Below are 19,709 nucleotides of genomic sequence, written 5' to 3' on the forward strand. Positions count from 1 at the left end.
TGTACATGTAACATTATACACTTTCTTGATTACTTTCACTACTACAGTTGTAGTTGTGAAGTTGAACTACAGTTGTAGTAAATATGTACTTACATTGAATGTTTTAATACATGAACTATAACACCTGTAGAACTCTTTTCCTGAGGATTTGTGAAATTTTATTTCAATTTCAGGAATACCTCAGTTTACTAAAGTATCAGCATTATTCAGAAAACAAGTGCTCTTTTACCATGTAATTATATCCACGTAGTAAAATATATAGTATATAATTTAGAAATACATGAATGCCTGATGGATCTTGACAATTATGAATGTGCAAAACAAATTTTGCCTGATCTTTTTTCACATTCTTGAGTTACTGTATGCTGTCCTTTGGAAGATTTTTTTATTGTGCATTCAAACACATCAGGACCTCAGCATACAAAAACTGAAGCCCGTTATAGTCTGACATAATGCAAAGAACTAGCTGCTGTATCTAGGTGCAGAAATGAAGAGTTATTAAGCATTGTGGGGCACCCACACACACACCCAAAAAAGTAGGTTTCCAAACTAAGGGATAGTTTCCAAGCTATGGGTGTTGTGATTGACTCAACACAGGTAACAAGAAACATTTTGAAAACCTCAAACCCTCTCCAAGCGCTTCACAACGAAATCACCAGGTATGGAGTATGCCTGTTTTATGATGATAGTCACATACTTTTATCAACCTCTAATGGTGTTACGAACTTCTTAGTCAATACGATTTTTAGATGAAGTTGTGTATAATGTGAGGAACAAAGGCAGTACAAACCACAGGTATGAAGAAGCTAGTAGAAGTCTTTCTTCAACTAGGAAAAGTCACACCAAACATCTCTGCTTTCCCCTGGCAGATTTTGTAGTTAATGCTCTTTCCCTTCCATCAGACTAAGGCACACGGTTCAGACAAGGGCCCAAAGAACTGGTCTTTTGGGGAACTTTTTGCAGGCAAAATGCCTATTGTAGTGGGTCTTGGTAGCAACATGCAGAATGTTTTACTGGAGAATTTTTCTAAAATTTAAATTTTCCATACAGCCTAGTGTTACACTATCTGAATAAAAGCTAATTAAAATAAATACAAAGAGCAGGCAAGGATCAGAGGAATGAAAGCAGGTGAAGGAAACTTAGTAACCTAATCACCAAAACCAGCACACTGAGTATGCTGCTCCTAAATCCATCAGAGAAAATGAGCACTTTGTCCCTAGCCTGTGTGAGAGACTGAAAGAGTTAATGTCTCAAACATTGTGGTGGGGCAAGTTCTGCTTAAAGACAAACCCTGCACAGCAAGGAACCAAGGTGAAAAGCCCATCAGCTCAGACATCAGCAACAGGAGGGGGGGGTGCTGGAGGGTGCGCAGCTCCCTGTTCTGATACAAAGATCGAACAATGGCCATCTCTGCAGGGGAGGAGAAGTTACTCCCCAAACAAGCCCCAAACCCAAAGGCTCACAAACTGTCCATTAACCTGACGAGTTTGGGTGCCCGCCCAAAGGAGGGGCAAGGACGATAAAAGGACACAAAATGAAGCCCCAGGTGTGCAAGCCCACTGGGACTGAACCCCTCGGCTGACTGAACCAACACTGGACCCAGGACCGGTGAAATCTTTCTCTCTTCCTTTTTCTCTCTCTGTCTTCTTCTCTCTTTCCTTTTCCTTTTCCACAATCCCTACACCTCATCCGTTTCAAGATATAAGCCATTGACCAAGTCTGAGACTAAGAGTGGATCCAGCCGCCCCTGGGCCCTCCTCTGAGGAGGAGTCTGGAAAGCAAGGGGGTCTGCTCTGAACCTCGTGACTCAACGGGAGGGATCCTCTTATTCCCTGAATCAATGTATATGGTTACACAGTTTACAGAAGCAGTCTTATGCCAATTCCTGTTGTGAGAAACCCTGCCACCTACTACAACGCCTCCCCAGTTCAGTTTGCTTCTGTCATGGATAAAATCTTTAAAATCTTTAACTGATTGTTTGGTGTCATTTCACCTTAATTTAGCCTGAGGGAATTTTGAATTAAACACAACTCCCTGGTCTGTCCAGTCTGGGTCATGACAGTGTGAAAACAGGGGGGGGTGTGATTCAGTAAAAGGACCCCTCTGCACACAGCGGGGGGGAGTGCTGCCCTTGCACGCAGGGGCACAGGACTCGCTGTGGGATGCAGCAAGAATAGAAGTTTGGGATGGAACCAAGAGAGCTTTATGACTGTGAAAAACTTCTTATAGCATATTTTAAGGGGATTACAGAGATATGCAAGACTTAATATTGGATTGTTCAGGGGAAGGACAAAGGCAGACAAAAAGGAGACATCAAGGTGGTAAAACAGAAGGAAAAAGGAATGAAAGAAGCCAGTCAAACATAAACATGAGATCAGTCAGCACACTTGCCTGGCTGAACCCCATGCTTAGTCACCACAGTGTGACCCACAGTCTTATTAAATCTATTTCTAACTGGTTTTAGACTTACCTCTGTGCCTGAGAACATCATGGAACAGATCCTCCCAGAAGATGCGTTAAGGCACATGGAGGACAGGGAGGCGATTTGAGACAGCCAGCATGGCTTCAACAAGGGCAAATCTTGCCTGAGCAACCCGGTGACCTTCTATGATCGATTGACTACATCAGTGGACAAGGAAAGAGCTATGGAGGTCATCTATCTGGAGTTCTTTAAGGCATCTGACATGGTCCGCTACAACATCCTTCTCTCTAAATTGGAGAGAGATGGATTTCATGGATGGACTATTCAGTGGATGAGGAATTGGTTGGATGGTCACATCCAGACAGCAGTGGTCAATGGCTCAATGTCCAGATGGAGATCCGTGACAAGTGGTGTCCCTCAGGGGTCCGTATTGGGACCAGTACTGTTTAATATCTTCATCAATGACATAGACAGTGGGATCAAGTGCACCCTCAGCAAATTTGCAGATGACACCAAGCTGAGCGGTGCAGTTGACATGCCTGAAGGATGGGAAGCCATCCAGAGGGACCTGGACAAACTCGAGAAGTGGGCCCATATGAACCTCATCAGGTTCAACAAGGCCAAGTGCGAAGTCCTGCACCTGGGCAGGGGTAAACCCCAGTATCAATACAGGCTGGGGGATGGGTGGATTGAGAGCAGCCCTGTGGAGAAGGACTTGGGGGTTCTGGTGGATGAAAAGCTGGACATGAGCCAGCAATGTGCACTCGCAGCCCAGAAAGCCAACCGTATCCTGGGCTACAGCAACAGAAGCATAGCGGGCAGGCCGCAGGAGGTGATTCTCCCTTCTGCTCCACGCTGGTGAGACCCCACCTGCAGTACTGCATCCAGCTCTGCAGTGCTCAGTAGAGGAAAGACATGGACCTGTTGGAGCAGGTCCAGAGGAGGGCCATGAACATGAGCAGAGGGATGGAACACCTCTCCTATGAGGAAAGGCTGAGAGAGTTGGGGTTGTTCAGCCTGGAGAAGAGAAGGCTCTGGGGACACCTTACTGTGGCCTTTCAATACTTAAAGGGGGCTTTTAAGAAAGACACCGCAGACTTTTTAGTAGGGTCTGTTGCATTAGAATAAGTGGTAATGGTTTTAAACTAAAAGAGGGTAGATTCAGGCTAGGTATAAGGAAGAAATCTTCTACAATGAGGGTGGTGAAACACAGGAACAGGTTGCCCAGAGAGGTGGTAGATGCCCCATCCCTGGAAATATTGAAGGTCAGGTTGGACGGGGCTCTGAGCAATGTGATGTAGTTGAAGATGTCCCTGCTCATTGCAGGGAGGTTGGACTAGATGATCTTTAAAGGTGCCTTCCAACCCAATCCATTCTATAATTCTATGATTCTATTCTATGATTTTTTCTGTGGGGACATCCTCTATTCTGGGGGGAGGGTCATGGGGGGGTTGAGAGTGTGTGTGTTATTGTACTTCAAGCTGGGCTAACTTGCCAATAGTGGAACTCCATCAGGAAACAGATGGCAACTGAGTAATGGACTGATAGTCCAGGCATGGATGCTGGATGGACTAAAACTCCCTTTCATATTTGAGGGATTGGTAACTGTGGTGTGAAGCCAGAGAATGAGTGGTCAGTATGCTCCACTGATGAACTTCGGCGCTGATCAGGGCAGGGACAGCTCAGTGTGGCTGCTTGTGTTGATCATATTTACATGGATGCAGCTTGTGGGTGCTCAGTAAGGGCACTGGTCTCTCTGCGGTGACCTGTGAGAGTTTGTGTGGGTACTATGTACATACATGTGTTGGTTGGGAATACGTGCTCAGCCTCTGCCCAGAGGTCTCTCCTCAGGGCTAGGAGCCTTCTGGATTTGGCTGCAGCAGTCTAGGAAGGACATCCCCTAGGACCCAAAGTCTGCTGGATTTGTCTACTTCTAACACTGCAGCATAGCCAGTTCTGCATCTGTCAAGTGAGAGAAAATTAGATGTGTTGGTAACTTTGCCTTTGGAAATGTCAGTACTGTCAGGTCTAAAGATCACCTAAACAAGAATTTAGGGGAATCTCTCTGATACCCATCTGGAAATCTAGCTTTAGGAGAGTTTGGCTTTTCTTGGCCTCTTTTGTAACCTTCTGTAAAGTTACTAGCAAAACTGCTCTGCCAGGCTCTCCCAAATGAATGTCTCACTGCAGTAAACTGAGGATTGTGTCTACATAGAGCAGAACAAAGTCTGTACTGTTGAGAGGTGTATTTCAGAAGGGTTGTGACATGCATCTCTAAAGGAACCTAGGAAAGGATTCATTCTATGTATTAAGGGATTACAAATGCCTAAACATGTTCACATAATTAATCCTTATTTTTTACTTGTCAAAGTGCAGGGAACCTTGAGCCATTGCATTTCTACCTCACAAGAAGTAGAAGACATCCAGAATCACCATCCAGGGCATGGTACAAGACCTCCTCAACTCAGGCAAGAGATTTCTTCCGAGTACTGCTCACTCTACTGGACCATTTTAAAACAGACTTTTAGCTTTGGAAGTATACTATTCAAGATTTTATGTTCCTGGAAAACTAAGTTCTTAATTTCACACTTTGAAACTTTTCAGCTCCTGTGCTTCTGGGACAGTAGACCAAGCTTATGATCTCCATCCCATTGATGTAAATTTGCAGTAGCACAGCTGAAATCACTGGAAATATATTTCTGTAGCAGAAATAAGTATCTTATCAACAACTTAGTTACTCAGACTGCTGTGTCTTTGGGGAAAATTTTTCAGCTATTCATTAAAGAGCAACCTACAGTTGAACATTTAAAACATTCATATGTTTTATGGTTCATGTCAATTCATACAGTCCCTCATTTGGGTGGCATTAGACTAAGCAATGAAGGAAGTTTGATGGAGAACATGAAAAGACATTCGTATTTCTTGAACTGTGAATTAATTCCTTCACCTCTGAAAAGCAAAATATAGTATTGAAGGCCCCCTGGTCCTCAACCTCTCCCAATCTGAAATATCCCATGAAATAAAGATATTACACAGTATGGAGGATGATGGGAAAAAATAATTAAACATGTATATAATTTAAACTTCTTTTAAGTATTTGGTCAAAAATACACAAATCCCTGCACTGTGCATAGGTAATAGTCCTGTCAGGGAACATATCATATATCTGGCTGGTGACACATAATGAGCTTATTGCATCATCATGCAACTTTGCACTGCCTTCTTCTAGGTAGCATATGGCACTGAACCTTCTAGGACTATGGTTTTTCCTACATTGCAAGATTTACACTCTTTCGGTACACCAAACACAGTAGCCTACCTGCTCCCTATACCCTCCAAATGGAATAAAAAGGAAAAAAACAACAACAACAACAACAAAAAAAACCAGAAAAAGCATGGTTTCAAACTTTTGAATTCAGACAAGGAATTACCTTCTCACCTGGTTTTATCAAAAAGCCATCAGAAAGTTCCCAAATCTTGTCAGCATTTGTTCTCAAGCATCTGCTTCTTAGCTTTGTTTGCAACTGGTCTTATTAATATTGTTTAGCAAGAATTATAGATATTTTTTTTCTTTTTATTGCAGAAACACCAGAATTTTCAATCCTGTCCTGAAAGTTATTCTTTTACTAAAGACATAAGTAAAAACAGATAAATTAACTTTAAGAAGGTAAAATATGGAAATGGTAATTCAAGGATATTTCTTTTTTTTATGTAACCACAAATATTTCACTACCTTAAGCATCTGCATTCATATCAGGAAAGTCTGTGTCATACTGATGGGGACTCCTCCAGATATACAAGGTGAGTACATAGTTATTATGGAGCTGCAAACTTTAGACTATACTATAGTTCATAAGCTCAAAGCCTGGCCTTTTTTCTGACCTTAGTGACACAGGGTTGCTATTCTGCTTATAGACAGCAGACCACTTTAGGGTGTATAAAATTACTCAACCTCTTTCTTTGTCTTTTTGGTATAGCAGATGAACTATGTTTTTTTAAGTATTTAGTGGAAGTTAACTGCTTTTGCCTTGCGATCACAACACATAGTCACATATTGTGGGGCACAGAGTTTTTACATGGTGCTGGAGAGGTAGATTACTTATGCTTAAAAATTTTCCTCTGAACAAACATATATATGCATGCGCGCACAATCACACACTCGTTTTTAATGTTATAAGGCAATTACCCAAATGCCTGTTGCAGTTCTGGAAACAGGCTTCTCCTTATAAACCATTGAATGAGAATGCAAACGCTAGAAATAATGACTGTATCTGAAGTTTATCACCTTGAGTCCTGGAAGCACTATGAAGGTATAGGGTTGTCAAAAAAAAAAGGGGGAAATGAACAAAGATAAAAGATCTTAAGATGTGCAGAAGCAGCATTGTTAGTGTTACGTGAACTGAATTCAGACTTAATAGTCTCCCAAAGTAACAAAAAGGAAAACATCTTTTAAAAACTCCACACAATGCAAGAAAAAAAGTGATTTAATCTTGAATCAATATTTGAAAGTGACAAGTAGAAATTGCAGCTCAGTAAGGATTTTGGCTCACACAATTCCATTTCATTTTGCTTTCATGTAGTGCAAGGCTGGGATAGCATTCCAAGTGTTGGATTGTATGGAGGGAAAAGAAATACTTGCAGTACTTACTATCTGCTCTATGTTACTATATAACATTTATATATCATATACCATATATTATGTGATACATCATCTATACTTATAAAATATATGTTAATTGTTCAATATATTGAGATACCAGACCATGGATTCACCTGTGAAATAGAGCAGATCACAAACTCAGCTGGTGCTAGACTTGTATTGCCAGTTGGTGAATATGAATTTCATCCTCATATATATGTATATATATATGTACATATATTGGTTGTTGGCAGTCAACATCTCCTGGTATAGAAGCAGTCAGGGCTCAGTGTTGCTGCCTATGTTGCACTACTACAGGCAGAGCTAGATTTCTGAGGCCAGGGAGAGGTCAACCTCAGTTACTTGAGTTAAAGGAGCTGAAGTTCTGCTCTCTCGTATAGGATATGGTAACAGCCCAGCTGTATGCAGTGTTAGGCACAGAGACTATTTGTTCCAGCTCACTTTAGCCTCTCCTGAACTACTGGCAACTGACCCCAGGGTGAGTCAAAGAAGGATCTTCTGCAAATACTGAATCCTCAAAGCCCTCCAGTCTACATGTCCTTCCACTTCAGAAACTGAATCACAGCCCATCAGTGTTGGTGGGATGAGCCTACCGGCTGTGCTGGAGTTTGGCTAGGCTTTAGGGGAATCCATAAGATGTTTAAAATAATCTGCAAAGCAAACCAAAAGGAGGCAGCATCTCTTCACCAGAAATGCCATAGATGGAGAAGATGACATTGCCATCTGCTGCTGCGTGTCCCTGGTTTCACTTCACCTTGCCTCCTCCTCTCCCATCCTTTGTCTGACCTGTGCTCATAAACTATAAGATTTTCAATTTAACAGTGATTTTTCAAAATGTGATGCTTTTTCTCTCATAGGAAGAGATTCTGATAGAGACTGAACTCTGATTCTGATTCTGAACCGAGATTCTGATACTTATTATAAGTGACACTGCTTTGCAAATAATAATAACAATAATAATAATTCTATAATAATAATAATAATAAACATTAACATCTGTTAAGTAGAAATATAAAAGAGGTGTGGTTTGGGTTTTTTTGAGGTGGTTTTTCTTGTTGTTTTGGTTGGGGGGCTTTTTGTACTTTTTGTAGTTATGTAAAGGAAGTAAATAGAAAGCAGACTAATGATTGGTTTGACTCACTTTACCTCTGACTTCCTTTGTCCCTTGGTTTAGAAAAAAAGGAAGACAGTTAGTAGTATATACAACACAGTCAGTGAGCAACAGGAAAGTATCCAAGGGTGAAAGTATAGGAAACTTACCTTGCAACAGCTACAACATGTGGAGGTGTCAGAGCTGTGCCAGCAGTGGAAGAATTTGCTTAATGAAAATTTTCCCCAGGCATCCAATAATGTCGCTTGTGATTTCCACTGAAGATTACCCATCAGTTAGCACAAATTTGCTTTTTAATTGGCCTGTATTGCACCTGCCACATTCTGACTCCCCAGTCTCTGAAGCATTGGCAAAGAAGGAAGGTGGATATCTGGGGGGATTTAATCTTAATATATTACAGGAAGGGCATGCACAGCAACAATTAATGTTTAAAAGACAAGAATAATGTGCACTAGCATGAAGTGATGAGGAAGAGGGAATGGGACCTGGGGAGTAGCTAATGAACAAGATAAATTAGCCACAGCAGAAAGATCTAAAGCTCCAGTGAATTCAGCGGGAAGCTTTAATTCTGTTGACTTTTGTGGGTCCTGGGGACAGCCCAAGGAGGCCAGAAGTAGAAAATCCAGCAGCAAGGCTACATTTAGCCAGGCTTATTTTTAAAAGAATGCCAAAGTTAGCATGTGCTGAAGGCAAACTGTAAACAGCTGAGCAAGCTAACTAAAGGGCAGCGTGATGCAGGAGGCTGACAAGCACATAGCATGGCAGCACCAGCCAGCAGCAGGTGTGCAGGGAGCCAGAATGACTCCATGTGCTATTTGACTGTAACCCAATGACTTGTTGCTGTTGTTCATGGTGGCGTTCCTGTTGTTGGTTTGCTTTTGGGGGCTGGGGGGGGGAAGAAAATAATTAACCTGAGAAATAGAGGATATTTCTCATCTAGATGTGTGACAGTGTAGAAGCTCTGCCTCACATGAGGCCTGGCGTGCTGTAGAGTGTACAAACATCCAGTACGAGGTATTTTCTGATCTGGGAGGCTTAAATATGAGCAAAGGAAACCAAGGGTGAAAAGGAAGCAGGGGCACAGAAACAGGGCCACACCAACCTGCTGGAGCTCAGAAGGAGGTTTCCAGGAATCCAGGTGCAGTTCACCATGCCAGGTACAGGATGCTCCAGGTCACCGTTTTGCATCTCAGAAGGAGCATAATGCAGCTGACTTCACCCTCATGGGTGCTACCTGACATGTTGGCTTTCTGCAAAGTCAACCCATAGCAAAGGCAACCAACTCTGACATCTTGTGGCAGCAGGGATGAATGAGGGCAAAGAAGGTGACAGTAGTGACCCAGGACTCGGGGGAGAGGGGAACAAGGGACCCCAAGGACAAGAAGTCAGTAGTTTTGAGTCAGCATGGTGGGACACTGAGGAAGCAACAACAGAGCCAGATGAAAAGGTCAGCAAGTTGTCTTATTCAGGTAAGGGAGAAAGAAAGGCAGGGAATGGGTGGGGTAGACAGGCTCTCCAGTCCAGCGTAATCTAAGCAATATATTTACAGTTAAAATCTCACCTTATTTGTTGGATTGAGTAAGAACAGTTTTCCTCTAGAACTTGCGTAAAGCTTGTTATTACATTCAGGTTCTTCCTCCCCAATTTAATCTATATGTGTTGTAAGTACATTTATTTTTTTGTCTCTCTTGGCTCAAATTTTCTGTTTGGTGTTTGTCATCTTTGGCGTTACAATTGTTTTGGCTGTTCTCACTGTGCAGTGTTGGCTGGGTTAGCAAGAGCCACAGCCTGCCTGCTGTGCCCAGGGTAAAATGGACACACACGACACAAAGACGTGAGTAATCAGGAACTGTGCCTTTTCTCTGAAGCTTTCTTCTTCTCCATTTTTCTAGTGGCCTCCTTTACTGATCTCCATATTCGAGTGGACAGTATTCATCTTCTTTATAAGGAAGTGTCAAATTTATTTGTATTTCTTAAGAGCAAGACAAATTGAACTTCAAGTTTATTAGAGTCTGCTCAGTTTTGTTCATATGTTCACACTACGTATTTTTCTCCCTCTATTCCATAATGGTTGGATTCTCCTTCCTCAGATTGCTATGTAAATCTCAGAGAATATATGTCTATGTATATAAATATGCATAAGTTCCTTTCAGTGGCTTGCTGGGGAATTCTGCTTCCAAACCATGCAGCTTCCTGGCAGTACAGTCAGCTGAAGGAGCATATGACTCCACAGCTTCCAGATGTTGTGTCTCCAGAGAAATACTATCACAGAGATAGCACGGCCAGCATGGATGCTAATTTCTCATGTTTGCACCTTGCAGCAGGCTCCAGGAACTGCAGAAGTGGGAACATAGTAAAGCTTCTCACAGTTGCATTTCTAAGAAGAGTCTCAATTCAATATAAATAAATATTTTGATTGAAATTAAAAATAAAATTAAAAAATAATTCTAGGAAATTTAAAATAAAATTAATTTTATTTTAAAAATAAAATTTAAAAATTAATTCTAGGCATTTGTTTTTACTCTTTTAAACTACTTTAAACTCACAAAACATAAATTTCAAGTTTCAACCAGTCTTGTTGAGGGCTTTCCCAAAACTTACTGCATTTTCTTACAGTGGAGTTTCACAACCAGCTTCAGCTGATGGATTCTGCACTGCTGTGCACAGGCAGCTTCTCCTTCTTTCTCCTGCACACCACTCCCTTGGCTGTGTCCTCTCGGTTGTTTCCTTGGGGTGGTTAAAATAACCGTACAGATGTGTAGTGAGCTGCATGAGTTGGCGGAAAGCAATTTTTTCCCCTCCAGAGTTAAATTTCAATCAGGTCAGTGAACTGATCTGCCTCACTGGGTCCAAGCAAGTGTGAGACAGAGGTGGGAAGAGATGGCTTCAGGCAGAAGGGATGCAGATTGCCCACAGATTTTGTGTGATTTTACACTGGTTTACGCCGATCACGCACATGCCATTTATTCCTTGTTATTCTTCCCCTTCTCCCCCATCCCCTTTCCCCAGGTGCCTGCTCTCCCTGCTTGTAACTGTTTATTGAGTCTTTGGTTTATTTGCAGGAGAAATAAAGTTATTCAATAAACATATTCAAAATAAAGATATTCAGATAGTAGCTGTATAAGTATGTATATTTGAAATTTTACCTTTGCAATGCTAGTCTGTGTTGTAATATCTGTGATATATTGCTGTTCCCTTTATATTATAACAGATTGTCTATTATAGAGGCAAATTTAATAAGGGCATGTACATTAACATTATGGCATAATTTCCTGGCTGCCAGACAGGAGATATTTTGAATGTTAAACTGTGTTTGATATGTTAATATATGATGTAAGTACCAAATGGGGCTCTATTAATATCACTTGCTTAAACATTTTCCACTTTTCCTGTTAAGTCAGAGTGGGGGGGGAAAGGTACTTGGTTCAAAGCAAAGAAATTGGGAGCTATTTTATATACTTTAATAGCAGCCCAGTTGTTACAGTTAGTAGCTATCTGCGTGAAAATCAAGCAAGTGGGAGAACACATCCTTTTAATGCTATAAGTACTAGCAGTGATGAGTCCACGCACAGTGGCTTTCTACTCAACAGAATAAAATGAAAAATAATTGTCATCATGCACTTGTTCAGCTGTCAGAGTCATCATTTAGAAATAGATGGGCTCTATGAGGCAACTACTCCACCTTGCTTCTTGAATTTACGCTTCCAATTTATCTGCGTATTTCCTTTTTATGTAATGTGTACAATGTGCTATTTAAAGGAACTGTAAAAGACTTAGGAAAAATGAGAAGCGCTGCAGTTGCATAGATCAACAGCCCTAGAGGCAAATTCCACCTCTACCAGTAACCTTCATTTTGACTAGGGGCAAATTGCTTCTCTTTTTCCTCTAGTAGCATCTGTTTTGTTTCTATACCACTTTTAAACCCTTTTGGATACGTGTCTCTTATTTTGGGTTGGTAAAATCCAGACGTGATGAATCTATGAGCCTCTAGTCCCCTTTGGGTTTTGAGGCAGTACCAACATGGAAGTAATAATACTAATTATTATTATTAAAGTGTAAATATAACTGCTTATATAAGCATAGAAAATAGAAGCTTTTTACTGGACTAGATTAAGGCAGTTTTTTAATTTTCTTATAAATCTACAGGTTAACCAGCTAAAGGGTAATTGTATGTGTCTTCTTGTATGTTCCAAGAAGAGCAAATACTATAATGCCTGAAAAGATACTGAGGAAATCTTTAAATCAGTCTTCATTATGCCTGAATACTAGGTACAGCTCAATGATGGCTGTACCTAATCATAGAATCATAGAATCATTTAGGTTGGAAAAGACCTTCAAGATCATTGAGTCCAACCATCAACCATGCCCACTAAACCATGTTCTGGAGTACGTTGTCCACGCGCTTTTTGAATACCTCCAGGGATGGTGACTCAACCACTTCCCTGGGCAGCCTATTCCAATGTCTGACAACCCTCTCACTAAAAAAAAAAAATTCGTAATATCTAACCTAAATCTCCCTTGCCTCAACTTGAGGCCATTTCCTCTTGTCCTATCTCCAGCCACCTGACAGAAGAAACCAACACCCACCTCACTACAACCCCCTTCAGATAGTTGTAGAGAGCTATAAGGTCTCCCCTCAGCCTCATCTTTTCTAGACTAAACAGCCCCAGTTCCCTCAGCTGCTCCTCACAGGACTTGTGCTCCAGGCCCCTCACCAACTTGGTTGCCCTTCTGTGGACATGCTCCAGCAGCTCAATGTCTTTCTTGTAGTGAGGGGCCCAAAACTGAACACAGGACTCGAGGTGCGGCCTCACCAGTGCTGAGTACAGGGGAACAATCACCTCCCTGCTCCTGCTGGCCACACTATTTCTGATACAGGCCAGGATGCCGTTGGCCTTCTTGGCCACCTGGGCACACTGCTGGCTCATATTCAGCCAGCTGCTAACCAGCACCCCCAGGTCTTTCTCTGCCGGGCAGCTTTCCAGCCACTCTTCCCCAAGCCTGTAGCGCTGCATGGAGTTGCTGTGACCCAAGTGCAGGACCCAGCGCTTGGCCTTGTTGAACTTCTTCTTCCCTCATATTACTGCTTGTATGTATAAATGTATATATGTACGTGTATATATATATTGTATGCTTGTATGTGTAATGGCTAAAATACATATGTATGATTAAGATACAGCCCAATCTTGATACTCTCTGTCCTCAGAAGGGTTAATGTCCAGGATCTGAGCCTCTGCACAGGGCTGACACCGAACTACAGAAAACTAGAGATTTGTCTTTGTCAATATCAGATGTGATATTTAAACTAATTTCCCACCTTCATAATTTTTCTACCTTTGGCACAACAACTGGTAATGGCAGAAGCAGAGCACAGGATGTTGTTAAAAATCAAAAAAAGAGCTGAATTTGCCTTCTGCCCATAGTCATTGAACTAAGTATTTCCCTTTCTGCTCTGTGAATTGTTTGGAGATACCCTGAAAACAACTAAGCAAAACTTTAAATCTGACCATGCTTTAGTTATGGTAACAACATAACCCACTCTATCTGCTGGTGTCAAAATTGTCTTACTAAAATTCGTGAGAAAAAATTTTGTTGGTTTTTTTTTTTTAGAGAGTTTTATAAGGGTCTCTTCCTGTTCTAGCTGCACTTATAGGAGACACTTTTCAATCACAAATACATGCCAGAGATTTAAGACCAGTAAGAGCACCAACAATTGCAAAGGACAGTCAAATCTGATCTTTTTTTTAGAGATACAATAGGGATTTGCAGCTCCAGAGTCCTCAGCTGTTCTGTCCTGGGAAATAAAACAACCTGCAGAGGACTTTGAATAACTCCTCCCTGCACGTTGCACATGATTTCTGAATGTGTAGGGTTTGATTCTGCAAAATTGTTAACAACAGAAATGTTTAAGGTGATGGGGGGGGGGGGGGGCAGGAGAAAATATGCAAGGAATAACATGTTCTGAATCATATACATTCAGGAATCACTCTGAATCCAAAGATATACAACTGCAGATGTGAATGCTGTGCTTCAGCAGGGGAAGGAAAGATGTAAGACAGCAGAAAAAAACCACCAACATACTTATTTTTCACGATGCTAAGACTATGAGGATTCAACAGCTGATACAATAGTAATTTTGCTAGCTACGCACACTACAACTTACACTATTCCTTTTCAGTCCTATAACCTTCATATTCTTCATGCACCCCCCCATAAGGAAAGGGTATCCTAGGACTTCCTCCATAAGGAAAAACTGGCAATACACAATCAGATGATCAAGTTAACTAAGTGCATAAGGTTATCCACCACTGTTCTTATTCTAGTTTTCAGTAACTCCCTAAATAAGCTATTAAAATAATGACTGTTGTGTGAACTTTTTTTTTTTTTTTTTGCAGCCATTGGAATGTCTTACAAATAAATCATCATGTGGGAGTTGCAGCAAAAACCTGTGATTTTTTTTTTTTTTTTTAAGATGTTGAAACTAGTCATCACAAATGATGAAACTGAAATCAGGCAACAGAGAGAAAAATGAGTTTTGACAAAACTAGAGCCATTCTGCTAAAACACTGACACTTCTGTACAGTAGCACACACTTTGAAAACTTGTGGGGTTTTTTCTTCAGCCACCTAATTTCTGCAATTTTCAGTTTGGGATTTGAGGCTTTTACAGTACATCCCAAGTCCCAAGATGTACTGTGAATTGACAATGTTGGTCATTGAAGCAATGACCACTCTGATTTGGGGAAAGAGAGATGGAAGTTAGTTGAAGGTGGTCAGAAAGGACCAGGCCACAGGAACAAGGGGGAAAAGTTGCAAAAACCCTAAATGGCAGCCTTCTGTAGCATTGATCTTCATATAGTGTACAGTCACAAGTTCCCAGAAGCTTTGCCTTACCATATTATTCAAAGTTAGGTGTAATTTGCTGTTAATAAGCAGACACTTCACCAGTGCATGTTCAATATTGAGGACTCACCGCTTTCAGAGGCTTTCTCAATTTTGGCTGTCAGTATTCTACTGGCATCATACGTGTATACTAACTACTCTTTCATAGATTTGTAGATCACCAAGCTGTCAAGCCTTTTAAAATCCAGTGGAATATGACCAATTAAACAGAATAATTTCCTAGTTCTTTTTGAGACAGAAAAGGAAAAGCAAATTAAGCAAAAGCAAATTTCAAGGAAAACTAGATGAAAAAGGCACAGGCAATGGACAGTAGTGATTATATTTCACGTATTTTGACAGCCAGATAACCTGAAGTCCACGCCATTTGTGTGTAATATCTCTTTCTTAGGGGTAAAAGACTACTATGGAAGAAGTACATGTACAGGATTATGTCGTGGATAACCTGGGCCAGGTGCTGCTGGGGCTGCATGATGACCCAGCCTCTACTTCTACTGCACTGAAGAGAAAGGGAGGGCAAACTTATCACTGTGGTGACCACAAAACCCCAATGACTATCTTTCTTTCATAAAACTACCTGAGAGAAACTGCCTTATCTGAAATAAGGATGTGGTAAACTTATTTCACAAGGCAGACATCACTGTAAATTAATTTCTGTTAGGCAAATTCAAAGGTTATCACTCATACAGTATTAATCATTTCATAGAAATAATGCTCTTCTGACTTTGGACTTGGGTGTTGGGAGACATCCTGACTTCAGTCTGATTTCAGCTCTGCTCTCAAACATGTTTAACTTTTATGATCTGGATTCACACGGACTTCTGGCATACTCAGATTCATCTATGCTTAAGTGACAAGCAATGTCTTATGTTGGAGAATATCTAATGTCATAATTGTAGTCTTACTGGGCAATTAAGAATTTAACAAAAATACAAACACGGTTACTGGCTGGTCAGTCCTGAGTGTGAACTGCAGTTCTTCTTGGTGAAAGTGTGAACACAGATTTACTGAAGGGTATAAGGCTGTAATTTTTTTAGTTTACTTGTTTTCCCATGCTATGATAGCATTTGAAAGATTTTCGATAGTATTAAAGGTACTCTTTAAAGCTGTAAACTTCTTTCCTTAAAACATTATGAGTTATTTCTGGTTAATGGGAGGTACTTGCAAAGCCTACTCCATAGGTCTCTAAGTTCAACAGAAAGGTTCAAATTCATTTTACTTGTATGCTCGATCATGTCCAATACGAGTAGATCTCATGGCAATCTCTGAAAACAGCTTTATTATTTTGTTTCAGTCCTGACCTAAAATGCCTTGGCTATTTTTGTTATCACTCTAGCTGGGACTGCACACCTTGGTCAAATTGCAGGGAAAAAAAAAATTATATAAGCTGTAAATGAAGATGAGAGCTAAATAAAATAGATAATTCCAACAGAAAACTATTCAGAGTATAGGACAAGAAAGAAAATTATGACACTCAAAGAGGGCATGTGTATTAAATCTCTCTCAATTCAAGAATTGCTGAAATCATTCCTTGTCTTGGTCAAGAAAGGTAAAATGCTTTTGATAAACTATTGGATATTAAATCTCTCTGATTTATTTCACTTTCAGATTCAGGAAATGCAGTAAACTATATTGACTTCAGCAAAGTATTTGATACAATGTCACATTCCAAAATTACTGATTAGGATGAAGATGATGGAGAATAATACAACAGTCTTGAGGTAGGCATAGAGAGAGCTAAGCAATGCCCTTAATGACTGAGCTGTAAAATGGCATGCTGCTATGAGAACTTTTCAAAACAGAGCCTTAGGATTGATTTTATTTGTTATGTTCATTAACATACACACACACACACACACACACACACAAAAGTAAAAGCATGCAAAGCACAGTAACTAATTCTATGGCAGAGTTTGATTAATTTAGGAAGGATTTTCTATGCTGAAGTTTTCTGGGGTAGCAGATCCCAAGACTGTCCCTTCCAGCACCATGTTGGTAAATTGAAATCTGTGTTACCAAGAGGTATCCAATTGTTTTGCTCATGTCTCAGACACTGACTGGGTATCTCCAGAGCCACACGGTGTTGGGGTGAAGAACCCAATGGGGCAGACATGCCCATGCTCCAGCCATGTCCACTGTTGTCCCTTCTAGGCAGGTGGTGGCCAATGAACCAGCAGTGGCCACCATTCCCATAGGTATAGATCTGGCTTGGTAGGTATGGACTAGCCACCGAGGATAACATTTCCAAAAGTCACTGTTAATGTTTTAATGTTTGTGGACACTTGGCAGAGGTAAGGAGGTCTGGGGCTTTGTTTGCTTGTTTCTTTTGCCATTCTGTTTTCTTGAACTTCAGCTGAACGTGTCCTCTTCCATCCTCATTGCTGTGATGAATGTGCTGTCCTTTTTTCTCAGCCCTGGTATCATGTTCAAAGGAAACAGAGTGTCTGAGACCTGCCTCATTGCTTTTTCTGAGCCTTGTCCCATATTTATCAGTGTAATAAGACAGCTGCAAGCTGCGTCCATAGAGATTTGTTTGTTTAAATAAACATGCCAGGTGATTTATTTAAGAGTTTTCATATCAGGTTCACCTGACAGAACATTGCTGTAATAATTTGCAATTTGTTTCCATATATTTGTTCTTTTTAGCACATCCTGATAACAGAAGACCGCTAATAAATAGGAGATGAACTATATTAATCCTTTCTGCCATTTATAGAAATGTTTTTTTCCCCTCCATATTTTGACTCACTCCTTAGCCATATCATTATTTGCTGAGTTATAACAATGTGGAAAAAAAGTCTTTTTAGAAGTAGTAGTGATATTCTATTTTTTTCTCACAGGGACACCAAACATCTGGCTTCAAAGATAATGGCAATAATAATTATTTGCATCATAGCCCAAGCTAACTTGATAGCTGAAAGCTGCTGTCATTATCTCTCAGCCTCCTAACCTGTCCCCAGCGAGACAACAATGTATGAAATGTTCTGCCATTTCCCTCTGTGAAACTAAACTTTATGAAATGCATGTGACCTGACACTGAAGAAAATTGGCTTTAAGGTTGCCTGTTGTGTTTGTTTTACGTATGTAAATGAATCGCGGAGGCTGAATCTAAATAAATAAATAAAAGCAAATATTTAAATGTTGTTTCTCAAAAGAGAAGTGCAAACTCATAATAAATTCCCCTAACAGACCGTCAGCTGCTCAGAGGCACTGCCTACAGAGGGAAATTGTTACCTCAGAAGAACAGAGGTAATAATGAGTCAAGTTGTTCTTACTCATTATCATGAGAAGGATCCGCAGGGTGAACAACTCAGATATGCAGTTTATCCAAGTCATGGTTCTACTGCTTTTATTAATATGATCAAACATAAGACCTTTACTTGGTGGTAGTTGGACCAGTGCTACTTCCCAATGTAGAGCATGCAGCTGCAAGAAAGAGCTGCTACTAGACATCCTCGTACCCTGCTCACATGGCAGTGTCCTTTTGGGCTCCACTGACCCCTCTGAGCAGCTTTCATCCTGTGCCAGCCTGCACCTGGGGCTGGGAGCTGCATATGGTTACAGAGGACTGAGGGAGGGAAGAGATGCTTCAAAGCTTCCCTCCCTCTCTGCCTATTTTCCTCCAAGCTCTGTGGTGCTCCTTCTCCAATTTCTGTGAAAAGGTGAGGAAGTCAAGCAGGTTAGAAAACATCAAAAAGTCTGATTTCCAAACTCTGCTGTTTTAGTGGTGCATTTGTGTAAGTTATATTATATTCATCTAGAAAAGGTTATATAGGCAGGAAATGGAAGTGATAAGATCCAGATGGGACAAACAACAATTTTCATATTGTCTCCTGACCTTTCAGTTGCCTTCCTGAAAAATTCCAGTCCTGATACAGCACTCTGTCAAACAGCTACCAAAACCCATACAGAATGTAAGTTTTGTGAGTTCCACCATCAAAAAGCTACTGCCTTCATTTTTTTAGACTGATGCTGGCTGTCCCTCCTTTAAATTCTGCAGGACTGCTTCATCAACATGGCAATCACATGCACACATATTGGTGCCTCTGTGTTGTGTGTGTGTGTGTGTGTGTGTATACTGTCTCCAAGTGGTATTTTTTAAACAAAAATATCTTGAACTGGCTGACATGGATTATTTTGCTTTGTAAAAGGAGCAATTTGGCATGGACAAAAGCTACATTTCCCCATGCTGTTATCAACAATAAATAGCTCCATTGCTACCAAGGCTTTCACATTGTCAGCTGTTATAACACCAGTGTACATATCCAGTGCAAGCATTCTGTCAGACTTCTTATTATATACATCCATGCTCAGGTATATCTCAGCTATATCTCTCAGTACTCCCTTATTTCCGACACAGATTTATCTCTGTCCCCTCAGAACTGTCGTTTGCTTCCTTTTATTACTGTGAAATATTTGCAGGGTGATAGCTGAATCATAAAATACAGGTCAGGGAACAGTACCCTGTGTTCATGACATGCAAATCCAGTTCCTCCCCTTTCCCATCCTTTTTAGCTTTGTGGATTTACAATGTCTTGTTTTCCTTTCTCTGGGTCATTGTGTTATGTGCTGTTTCTCATATTTAGAGCTTGGCAGGCTGAGAAATGTGATCTTGGT

General features: G+C 40.8%; 1 long non-coding RNA gene across 1 annotated transcript; it reads left to right on the top strand.

The window, feature by feature from the left end:
- Positions 1–9,098: 9,098 nt before the first annotated feature.
- Positions 9,099–18,214, top strand: LOC138686299 (uncharacterized). Its single transcript, XR_011325635.1, has 3 exons — positions 9,099–9,662; positions 16,701–16,813; positions 17,933–18,214. It is a non-coding gene; the product is annotated as an uncharacterized lncRNA (long non-coding RNA).
- The last annotated feature ends 1,495 nt before the right edge of the window (positions 18,215–19,709 follow it).

Source organism: Haliaeetus albicilla, chromosome 8 (assembly GCF_947461875.1).
Source record: "Haliaeetus albicilla chromosome 8, bHalAlb1.1, whole genome shotgun sequence".
NCBI classification, from domain to species: Eukaryota; Metazoa; Chordata; class Aves; order Accipitriformes; family Accipitridae; genus Haliaeetus; species Haliaeetus albicilla.